We start from the raw sequence: 12178 nt of genomic DNA on the forward strand, positions 1-12178 counted from the left end.
ATGTCTCATCATGTTTTCTCTTAAATATTACCAAGCATTTCGTTAATGTTAATCTTGTTCAATCTGTACTTATATCAATAACGGATATGAGCGTTTCTTTTATTTTGTGCCATTTTATATATTGTGACATTTTTTGTCACTTATGTGATATTTGTAGTCAGGATCGCGAGTCCTTTTCATCCTTATAGGAGAAAAAAAGTGTCTTAAAATTTCCATACATTTTTCAATGCTATGGCAAGTAGTCACCGTAGCCTATGGACGCCTGCAACTCCTATTCGTCTATTATGTTTTTGACGTGCTTGAAATGTAATGAAAGATTGGTTTCATTTCAACATAATTAACAAATTATAAATACATACCTACATAAGTTTTTTTCTCCAGACAGTATTGCGCCATTTCTTTTAAAACAGGCAGAAATTAATGAAACCTCAAACTAAAACGTCTCAATGACTCTTGGTTATGATAAAATATAGGGCGTTTAAAATCCAATTATATAAATATCTACTTATTGTACAGGATTTGTAATTATACGGTTCATGAGATACAGCCTGGTGACAGTAGACGGACGGACGGACGGACGGACAGCGAAGTCTTAGTAATAGGGTCCCGTTTTTACCCTTTGGGTACGGAACCCTAAAAATACAAGCGATTTCAAGGACTTTTGGTTATTTTAGAAACTGCTAGACCCTAAGTTTTTTAAAAGGTCAAAAAAGTGATACTTAATAGTCATAATTTGTCAGAGACGCCGGTCAAAGGAACTGAGGTGGAAAGCTTCCAAATTAGTAATTCATTAAAAAACCTATTTTGTTATTTCTACTATTATTTTATGGGGGTCACTTCCCCATCGCTATTTCATGTTATCAGTGCAAATACCACGAACAATTATTAGAAGGCATAAAAGCAAAGCAAAGCTTCACCCCGGAATTTCTTAACAAAAGTTTAAAGTCACGAAAAATCGGCTAACACACTCGTACATGGGGTATATTCTGATAATCCACGACGATGATTCTAAAAAAATTTTTGGGCGTCAAGGTTTGGACCAGCCTAAAGGACAGGGTGGCTAAAAATAAATGCATTTCTGTTGCCAGGGAGGTTTTGGGATTATACTGAGCAACTTTTACTATGAGTCCAACCCCTAAGTCGCGAAAAAATATTTGGCTGTTTCCTACATTTTGGCTGGTCCATTTTCTATGGGAGGGTAAACTTTTTTTCGCGATTTCGGGGTTGGTCCCGTAGTAAAAATTGCTCAGTATAGTCCCAAAACCACCCTGGCAACGAGAATGTAGTTATTTTTTAGCCATCCCTGTATAGTACTGTCGTCCGCATATCGATGAATGTCGTCGATAAACAACATGTCACAGATATGCGGCAGCAGCAGCTATTGGAGCAGCCGGCCTAGCCAAGGTTACAATCGCTATCGCTTCGACAACGAAAAGCATTAATTCTCTCTCTATCACTCTTCGTTATTAATGTCACAGTGACAGTTGCGTTTCAATCGCTACAGAGCGTAAGCGATTGGCATCTTGGCTCCGCGGCCAGGTTCCGTCTACTACGGCTCATATGCGCCTGCCGGACAAAGGGCTAGCGATCCATTTGCATAGGTAGTCTCTAGGACAGTCCATAAGATGGTAACTTCGACAGGAGACCCCTAATGGAAAAGACGCGCTAACACGGGACACAACTCTGAAGCACTCGGCCCGCTCGCCTTATAAAACGAAAGCATAGCAACTCCCGCCGAATATCCCTCTGCTTGATAGAAGTTTCTGGCATAGAGTATTCGCACTGCGGGATGATGGGTTGTAGGGCGCTACCGTCGTCTTTCAAGGTCGAGTTCGAGGCAAAAAGAGTACCTAAAAGATCGGCTTTCTCTTTTGCGCTGTGGGCCAGATTACCATCCGCATTTCACACTTCACAGTGGTGGTAAATACGACTGACAAAAGTTTCCCTGCTGCCTTTTGGCAAGGCGGAGAGGTAGTCTTTTGCCCATTTTGGCGCCCCCCCTTGGACGGCGCCCAGGGCACGTGCCCCCTCCAACCCCCCCCTAGTTACGCCACTGAGTCCAGATAAAATATTTTACAGTTAGGTAACACTAAATAAAACTACACTCCAAAATCAATAGTTTTTTTCGCCCTTATTAAATTTTACACGTGATTTTAACGACAGAGTAGTAGGTGTATATCGGACGATACAGTAAGGTATACGCGCGCGAGCGAAAGCGAAGCGGCCTGCCTGGCTAGAGCGCCACTCACCGTGGTCTTCTTCAGACTCCTGAGGAAGACCGCGTGCCGTTTGTAACCTCAATGCGTTGCGAGACTTTCGCGAATGATTCGATTTTTTTCGGGAAGGCTTGACTCCGCAAACGACCAGTGCCGGATATTTTGATGCCCTAAGCATTTCTAGACCATGGTGCCCCCTCTCCCTAGGGTCATCAAGATTACATTGAATTTTTTTGGTAAATTGAGTGACATTCATTGACGCATTACAGCTGAGAATGGAAATCAGTCACATCATTTTATCACGAAAATTGACAGTGCCGCAGCACTAACGTTGCAACAGAGTACCTAATGCTGCTGCAGTCGCCATATCTTAGAATGTTATTGAAAACGCGAGCGTAGCGAGCGAGAAAATGTTTCGATATAAAAACGCAATTTGATAGACAGTTGTACATTTTTACTTTTAGTATGGAAATCAGTCACATCATTTTATCACGAAAATTGATAGTGCTGCAGCAGTAACGTAGCAACAGAGTAATGCTGCTGCAGTCGCCACCCGAATGTCACCTTTGTCATATCTTAGAAAGTAATAGAAAACGCGAGCGAAGCGAGCGCAAAAATTTTTCGATATAAAAAACGCAATTTGATAGACAGTTGTACATTTTAACTTTTAGTATGGAAATCAGTCACATCATTTTATCACGAAAATTTACAGTGCTGCAGCAGTTACGTAGCAACAGAATAATGCTGCTGCAGTCGCCACCCGAATGTCACCTTTGTCATATCTTAGAAAGTAATTGAAAACGCGAACGAAGCGAGCGCGAAAATTGATCGATATAAAAAACGCAATTTGATAGACAGGTTTACATTTTTACTTTTAGTATGGAAATCAGACACATCATTTTATCACGAAAATTGACAGTGCTGCAGCAGTAACGTTGCAACAGAATAATGCTGCTGCAGTCGCCACCCGAATGTCACCTTTATCATATGTTAGAAAGTTATTAAAACCCAAGCGAAGCGAGCGCGAAAATTTTTCAATATAAAAAACGCAATTTGATAGACAGTTGTACATTTTTACTTTTAGTATGGAAATCAGTTACATCATTTCTGTGCATGTAATCACGTCTCTTCTACTGCTCGCTCTTTGGCTTCACTCGAAAGCACTACTTGATAGGATGCTTTTAGTTTTCGTATTTCACGGGGTCCCTTATAACACTTTGACAGTTAGGTCTCAGGATCGCGGCTAAGGAGCAACTCGGCTTGACCGACAAATCTGGCGTGCAAGAGAGCAAAATTCGCTATAAAATCGGTAACCTATGTCGAAAAATCGGCTGGCCGCAAGCCCGAAAGCAAGATTTTATTCCATGACTTTAAGGGCCTCCGCGTAAGGTCAAATCGAAAGCCTACGTTGGAGATGTTCTTACGTACCCTCACTCTCTTACTTGATCCCTACGACCCTTCGTTATTAGATGGGTACTTGTACACGTATAAAAGTTTCATGTAGGTACCTACTCCACGACTGCAATGCTGATGCAGCCTGCGCGTTTTTTTGCCTACGGTTTTGGTGCCCCCTAGACGTGGTGCCCTAAGCAAGTGCTTATTTTGCTTAAAAGGGATAATCCGGCACTGCAAATGACAGAGATCAATGTTTTTTTTTTCAAAGTACCCACCTTCGTGGCCATTATTAAGTGCTGTAGGTATACGTATGAATATGGATTTGATATGGATGCGATATAATTACGATTAGGTATAATTCATGACGGAGAAAATTAATAATTTTAAATAATTATGCAATTATACGCGTGTTGATATGTGTGTTTATTTTACCACTACGTAACTATGTAAACTCATTTTTAGTTTTCTTGGTTACTTAATATTTACTCAGTTCCCCAAAAGATGGCACAATTAATTTACTGTCATTTAATTTTGTTGTATTATTAAATCAACATAATTATTCAATTAAATTTGTTGAAATCCGTACCCTCTCTTCTAAACTTAGAGTTAATTTGGCAAAATCCTTCCTCGGTGGCTTATTCATGTCAACACGTATTAAATTCAGCGCCATCTGTTAGTTTACCAGGGTACTCTAAAGTGGTAGCACATATTTGAAAAAAGTTTGCCCCTCCTTCCTAAGTAGCGCCATAAGATTTAGGGGCAAACTTAAGTCAATCGAGTGGTGTGGCTACCCCCCCTTTTAGGGGTTAAATTTTTATAGCCTATAACCTGGCCGGGATTAGTAAAGTTTGCATCAAAATCCGTTCAGCCGTTTTCACGTGATGCGCGTTCAAATAAACAGACAAACAGATAAACAGACAAACAGACAAAAATTCTAAAAACTGTTGGAACGTGTTCTGTTATCGATTCTAAGTATCCCCAGCCAACTTTTTTTCGAATATCTTCCATGTACAGACTTTCGACCCTCTTCAGCTTTATTATATGTATAGATGACTTTGATAGCGGCGCTGACACACTTGGAATACTATTGGCAGACTATTATTCTAAATAAAGTGCCTAAGATGCACTTTGCCCTATTTTTTAAAAGTTACAAGTACCTGTAGAACATTGAATCTATAAGGTACAAACAGCAACACTCCTAACTGTACATCGGGGTACCTATTACAAAAGGCATAAGGTCCACCGATGTACAGGAAACAGTGTGGGCGATGGTACCTATAAATCGTCCATTGTTGAATCTAAATATTAATGCAGCGCTTGTTAAACTTATTTTCAAGTAGGTACCGATTTTTATGATAAGTCTATCACGTTAGTAGGAAGATTCGATGAATTCATTAGGTACGTTGTTATAGTCGGTTCTTAATCAAAGAATGTTAGTCCACTAGCACTTGGCAAGAAAACGAAGGTATCATCTTATTATGGGTAGGTATTCCTTTTCTTATGGGTCATTGTCCTTTAGGAACAAAGACCTCGGAGTCTAGTTAACGGGAGGCAAATTTAGTTTAATGTAATACTCGTATTAACGTAGACACTATATTCAAGAATTTAATTAATTAGTTTATCATTAGTAGCTCTGTGAGTGGTAGACCTCGCGGACCCCTTTTCTTCGCCACGCCATTTTGGAAAATAAGTAAGTACCTATAGGTATCGGTTGAGAAACGCAAGCAGAGTAGAACAGCTAGGCATATACGTTAACATTTTTGCTCAATCTAAAACGGGGATGTTTAGCGCACACTCCGACAATTATAGGTAGGTACCTATGTATACGTCCCATAGATGGATACCTACAGTACCTAGGCAAGGTACCCAGATCCTCTATCATAAATACATAACTCTACTTTATAAATATAAATACTGACTCGTATTGATTCATCGTGCAAACATGCCGTGGTAGGTATTTGTAAACTTCATACTTTTAACACTTACTAGGATGATATAGAGAGCTGTGTTTAGAAACAAATGAAACAATCAGTGAAATATTTTTGAGTCTAGGCTACTTCAAGCTTCACGACAAACCTTTAATTATTTTAAGAAGTTAGGTACCTACCTACATCATAATATCACACAGAGTAAAATAGGTATGTGCTTAAATAAGTACCTATAATAGGTTCTGATCAAGTGATCACGCTAACTTTGTACAAACTTGGCAGTAAGATGCATACATATAGGGAGCTTATCCCTTTACCAGCCAGGCTATGGGATATATACCGGGTGTGGCCTGTAACATGAGCAAATAATTAAAACAAAGATTGTACTCCTCAAACGGCGCCACTTTTGTTCAACAACTTAAAAAAATTATGAAGTATTTAGACTCCCTATTTTTCATACAAAATAAATATTATCTTCAATGGACGCCATCGCCACGCCATATCATTGTGATTGACGTTGCTTGTCACGCCTTAAACATAACAAAATTCGCAATACATTGCGTCTTAGAATAAACTTTAAAGTGTATTAAAAATCAAACCACAAGTTATTTATAAAAGTTGCTGAACAAATGTTGGTCAGTATGAGGAGTACAGCCTACAGTTTAATTTTTTGCTCGAATTACAGGCCACACCCGGTATATCCCACATACGGCACTTCAAACATGTGTTCTATTTTCGATGATTTTTTTTTTCTTTTTCGTCCATCAGGACAGGCTAAAGCTCTAAGCAATACTGCCTAGTCATAAGTAAATTTTTTGTCTTTTCAGTAAGTTCAATCCGGTAAACGTCTTCAGTAAATACTATTCATATTAGGTAAATTCCGATAGTAATGTCTTCAGTAGTCTACATTTTCAAAATACTTTAAGTAAAAGCGTCTCTTCCCGTTATTTGGTCATATCCATTAAACATCCATTCTCATTGGTGATTTAGCTCTTGTAAAGCGATAGCGAACTTTACAAGGAACACATGGACAACCGGCCGTAGACTCCAAAATGACGGCTAAACGTGCTTCAAGACCAATTCTCCATTCACTGCACACTACCACATTAGTTTACTGTATAATAGGCTATCGATATTACACTTTAAACAATATTAATGAGCAAAAAACAAAGCAATCGATCCCAACGCGCGCCAGTTAAGATGGCGCTCAAACCGGAAGTCCTATTTTCGATGAGTATGACTGACATTCTATTGTCATTTTTGAAATGTCAGCCTGGTAAAGGGTTATAGGAATAAGCTCCATACTGGTCTTCCGGTTCGAGCGCCATCTTGATGGCACGCGGCGAGATTAATTGATTCGTTTTTTGCTCATTAATATTGTTTAAAGTGTAATATCGATAGCCTATTATACAGTAAACTAATGTGGTAGTGTGCAGTGAATGGAGAATTTATCTTGAAGCACGTTTAACCATCATTTTGGAGTCAACGGCCGGTTGTCCACGTGTTTCCGCGTGTGTCCGCTATCGCTTTACAAGAGCTAAATCACCGTACACTGTCTTGTACTAACCGTACAATTTCAATCGTTTTACCCTGCTACGACGACCTTGACACTGGCGAAATAGCCCCAATGGGCTGAAGCCATAATTTTAAAAGAATGAATGAATGAAGCTCCATACTTGTCGTAGCACTTGGCATGAAAACAGCGTGGTCCGATTCTATAGGGTTGATCACTCTCTCTGTCGCAGCCAACTTGTCTGAAACTACCTGGAACGATTGAGTTGGTATTTTGGTACAGTCACGTCTGAAAATATCGATACAGACAAAGTGCCAAAAATATGTATACCTACCTATTACCTACACTATCATATGCGCAATAAAGTCGTGGCACTTTGACCTTATCGATATTTTCCGACGTTACTGTACACAGTACTGCATATATGTATGCAAGCCGCGGCTAGCCGGTGATAACCCAAAGACGTACGTGTACCGTAAATATAATCGAGAGATGAGAGGCCTTTTATAGTTCAATTCAGCAAGGCCCTTTAGTTAGTTAAATATTCTAGTTTTCATTTCGAATATAATGTGTATTTTACAAAGCAAGGATAAACTTAATATTTCCTTTGTATTATTATCCTTTCTTTTACACAAAAGAAACCGAAAATCGATTTATTCTGTATTAACTTTATCGTAGCTAAAGGTATAAGTGTGTAGGTAATGTAAATCGATGAACCACCTGCATCGTCTATGGAGATGCAGTTCACAGAGGTCACAGCCTGCAGGGTACAGTACAGCCAGGGTAACGGCCCAGGATACGGGCAAAGCTCCGTGTTGTCTGGGCGTTGAACCTGGATCCCCGGGACTACGCGGGTAGACGTAGCTATTAATGCTAAGTAAGTAATGCATTTTCGAACTTTTTAACGACATTGTCTTTAGAAATTTATTATACTAGTAGGAGCCTACTGAAAACGGATAACTTTGTACAAAAGTTCAGAAACTTACTAATTGGCTTTAAAGTGCGTAAACCAAAATTTTGCAACATGGGAACATTTCGAAACCATTTCGAGCCTTTCGAGGCTCGCTGTACCTATAATACACCGTGTTTTTAGGGTTCCGTACCCAAAGGGTAAAACGGGACCCTATTACTAAGACTTCGCTGTCCGTCCGTCCGGCCGTCCGTCCGTCTGTCACCAGGCTGTATCTCACGAACCGTGATAGCTAGACAGTTGAAATTTTCACAGATGATGTATTTCTGTTGCCGCTATAACAACAAATACTAAAAACAGAATAAAATAAAGATTTAAATGGGGCTCCCATACAACAAACGTGATTTTTGACCAAAGTTAAGCAACGTCGGGAGTGGTCAGTACTTGGATGGGTGACCGTTTTTTTTGTGCTTTTTTTTTTTTTTATTTTTTTTATATGGTACGGAACCCTTCGTGCGCGAGTCCGACTCGCACTTGCCCGTTTTTTATTTAATACAGTTAACTTCGGGGTATGGTTTAAGTACTTTAAAGAAAACTAAATAGCATAGTCAATTTAAAAAAAATACTTTTTCTTGTTATCATTATTTTGTAAAATTAAATAAATGTTGCATATAGCGTTGTTGTAACACAGGCAATTAAGTCAACAATTGAAAACTGTGTCAAAATCATTTCGAACATCGATGTTGATGCTCTTGATGATGGTGGATGGATGATCGGGTGATCGGGAGTTCGAGTTAAACTTAAGTTTAGTAGCAAATGTATGAGCTCGTACTAAACACTATTAATCAATATGTAAACAGGCCCTAAGGCAAGTCTACACGCTCGTCGCTCGTAGGGGCCTTATCAGAAAAACAAAAATTATTGATTATCCCCGAAATGGTTATCCTATTGTTGGGTTATTTGTTGCTTCTATGATACAGTTGTTTTTAATATTAATTTGGCTTTCTTTAACCTCTATGAGCGTGTAATCAGATGCTCATCTAAAAAAATATATAGATATTAAAATACCGAGAATCCCATTACAATATGTGTCGATCTTTTGGTATCTCCCATTACTATTAAGGTATGGAAATTCTATAAAAAAGTATTATGAATCGAATTGTATGTATGTACCTACCTATCGAGCGTGTTATCGAGCGATTACCTACCTACGTTACAACTGAAGTTTTAACAAATAAAATGTGGTATGCTCAAACAGGAAAGAAATCACATTAGGTATGTTAATATTATATACCTAGCCTATTATTATCCCTGTAAGGCCTATTTAGTGTCCCCTCTGGGTTTGAAAGTCAGACGGCATTTCATAAAGCTACGGTCTGCGCCGATTCTCGGGATTTGATTGCCATACCGGGGCTTTACGGATGCAACTCATGCAACAGGTATAAGATAAGGAGCAGGAAAAAACATCAGCTCACTTCGGTAGAGCCTTATTTTTATAAGGCATTAAAACTGTATAAGTAAAATTGTTAAAATCTTATTGACATTGTCCGAGGCGCCGGCTCGACGGGAGACTACCCCTGGCCACGGGAGCACTGGGGTGTCGAAAACTGGCACGGCGCCAAACACGCATTGCTCTAAATGTAAATACATACTTGTTTTCGCTTCGGCTTGCAAAAGTAAATAGTACATGTGTATGATAAGCGTAAGCTTTGTTTAAAGAGGAACTAAAAGCGATAATAATGTTTAATGAGTTACCTACCTTAATACCTATTCAAGGCGTTGGCTTAACCGACAATGGAAACATTAAGGTGGTAGTTTGTTAGTTTTTAGATAAGTACAGAGGCACTCATGGCGACAGGCGAAGTAGAGTCAGACCAAGATAGCATTATTTGTAAAGAAAAAGTGGGACAATTTCATCATCCCTCACTTTATTCTTTTAAGAGCCCATCAACGTACACACTAGCGCCACAGCTAAATAGTCGTAATTATTTAAATTTAACGAAAGATATTGAAAAAAGGGGCCGCTACGTACTGTATTGTGTATTTAAGAGCGCTCTTACAAGAAAAGTCGAAATAATGCAAAATTGATGATACTAGGCGACGAAATTCAGGACTTTGCGCTCATTATTAGAAACAATGAGTACTTGTTCCAGTAAAAGCGTCTTCTTATCTTTATAAATATCGTTGTAAATATTAGAAAAAGGACTTATTAAATTAGTAATGATTTTTTTTCTGATGGTCCTTTCCGAAAAACCCCGTGAAGCACTGAATGGCGAGCTCTTATTTGGAAATGTTGAGAATTTTACTCTGCTAAACCTGGCTATTTTGTATTACTAATACCCTGTACTTTAGGCATATCAAACTATATTTTTCCTACATACCTTTGAGAAAGAGAAAATCAAAGTAAAACGAACTTGATTTTCTCTCCGAAAGAAGTGTCAATTCCTACGAAAATCTACTTAATATCGAAGTCATATTCATACTCAAGCAATCTGCAACGTTTGCTTATACTGTTGGTATACATTAGTGTTTATGAAATTCTACTATAATTTTTTGGCAATTTTTTGAAAACTATCTATATTACCGATGACGCGCGCTGCGCCAGCTCAGTGCCGCGGCAGAGCTTGTAGAGGCAGGACGTGTGTCGGTCGGCTCCGCACATTTTCAACGGCGACGACGAGGTTTTTTATCATTGTGTGCGGCGGGCGCCGTGTAAAACGCTATACTGTGTGCGTGTAAACCGCAACGAGAGACTTTGATCCTAGCACTGTTTTTATAGTATTATAATTTATAATGGTACAGTTTAATAAACTACCGGACAGGATTGAAAATATTTGAAACGACCTGACATTCTATATGTATTTATTTGACTCAAGATAGTACTCAGGGTCTGATGATGGAGCCGGAAGGTGGTCACCGGTACCAATCAACCATGCAACTAAACCACTTCGTGTTTAGGCTCGTTTTATTCATCTCAACAAGATCTTTGACACAAGATAGTACTCAGGGTCTGATGATGGAGCCGGAAGGTGGTCACCGGTACCAATCAACCATGCAACTAAACCACTTCGTGTTTGAGCTCGTTTGATTCGGCTCAACAAGATCTTTGACTTAAGATAGTACTCAGGGTCTGATGATGGAGCCGGAAGGTGGTCACCAGTACCAATCAACAATGCAACTAAACCACTTCGTGTTTAGGCTCGTTTTATTCGTCTCAACAAGATCTTTGACTTAAGATAGTACTCAGGGTCTGATGATGGAGCCGGAAGGTGGTCACCGGTACCAATCAACCATGCAACTAAACCACTTCGTGTTTGGGCTCGTTTGATTCGTCTCAACAAGATCTTTGGCACAAGATACTACTCAGGGTCTGATGATGGAGCCGGAAGGTGGTCACCGGTACCAATCAACCATGCAACTAAACCACTTCGTGTTTAGGCTCGTTTGATTCGTCTCAACAAGATCTTTGACACAAGATAGTACTCAGGGTCTGATGATGGAGCCGGCAGGTGGTCACCGGTACCAATCAACCATGCCACTAAACCACTTCGTGTTTAGGCTCGTTTTATTCGTTTCTATAAGATCTTTGACACAAGATAGTACTCAGGGTCTGATATTGGAGCCGGAAGGTGGTCACCGGTACCAATCAACCATGCAACTAACCCACTTCGTGTTTAGGCTCGTTTGATTCGTCTCAACAAGACCTTGGACACAAGATAGTACTCAGGATCTGATGATGGAGCTGGAAGGTGGCCACGGGTACCAGTCTACCATGTAACTGAACCACTTCGTGTTTGGGCTCGTTTGATTTGTCGCAACAAGATCTTTGACACAAGGTAGTACTGAGGGTCTGATGATGGATCCGGAAGGTGGTGACCGGTACCAATCAACCATGCAACTAAACCACTTCGTGTTTGGCTTCGTTCGATTCGTCGCAACAAGATCTTTGACACAAGTTAGTACTCAGTGTCTGATGATGGAGCTGGACTGTGGCCACGGGTACCAGTCTACCATGTAACTGAACCACTTCGTGTTTGGGCTCGTTTGATTTGTCGCAACAAGATCTTTGACACAAGGTAGTACTGAGGGTATGATGATGGATCCGGAAGGTGGTCACCGGTACCAATCAACCATGAAACTACACCACTTCGTGTTTGGCTTCGTTCGATTCGTCGCAACAAGATCTTTGACACAAGTTAGTACTCAGGGTCTGATG

Source organism: Cydia splendana, chromosome Z (assembly GCF_910591565.1).
Source record: "Cydia splendana chromosome Z, ilCydSple1.2, whole genome shotgun sequence".
Classification (NCBI taxonomy): domain Eukaryota; kingdom Metazoa; phylum Arthropoda; class Insecta; order Lepidoptera; family Tortricidae; genus Cydia; species Cydia splendana.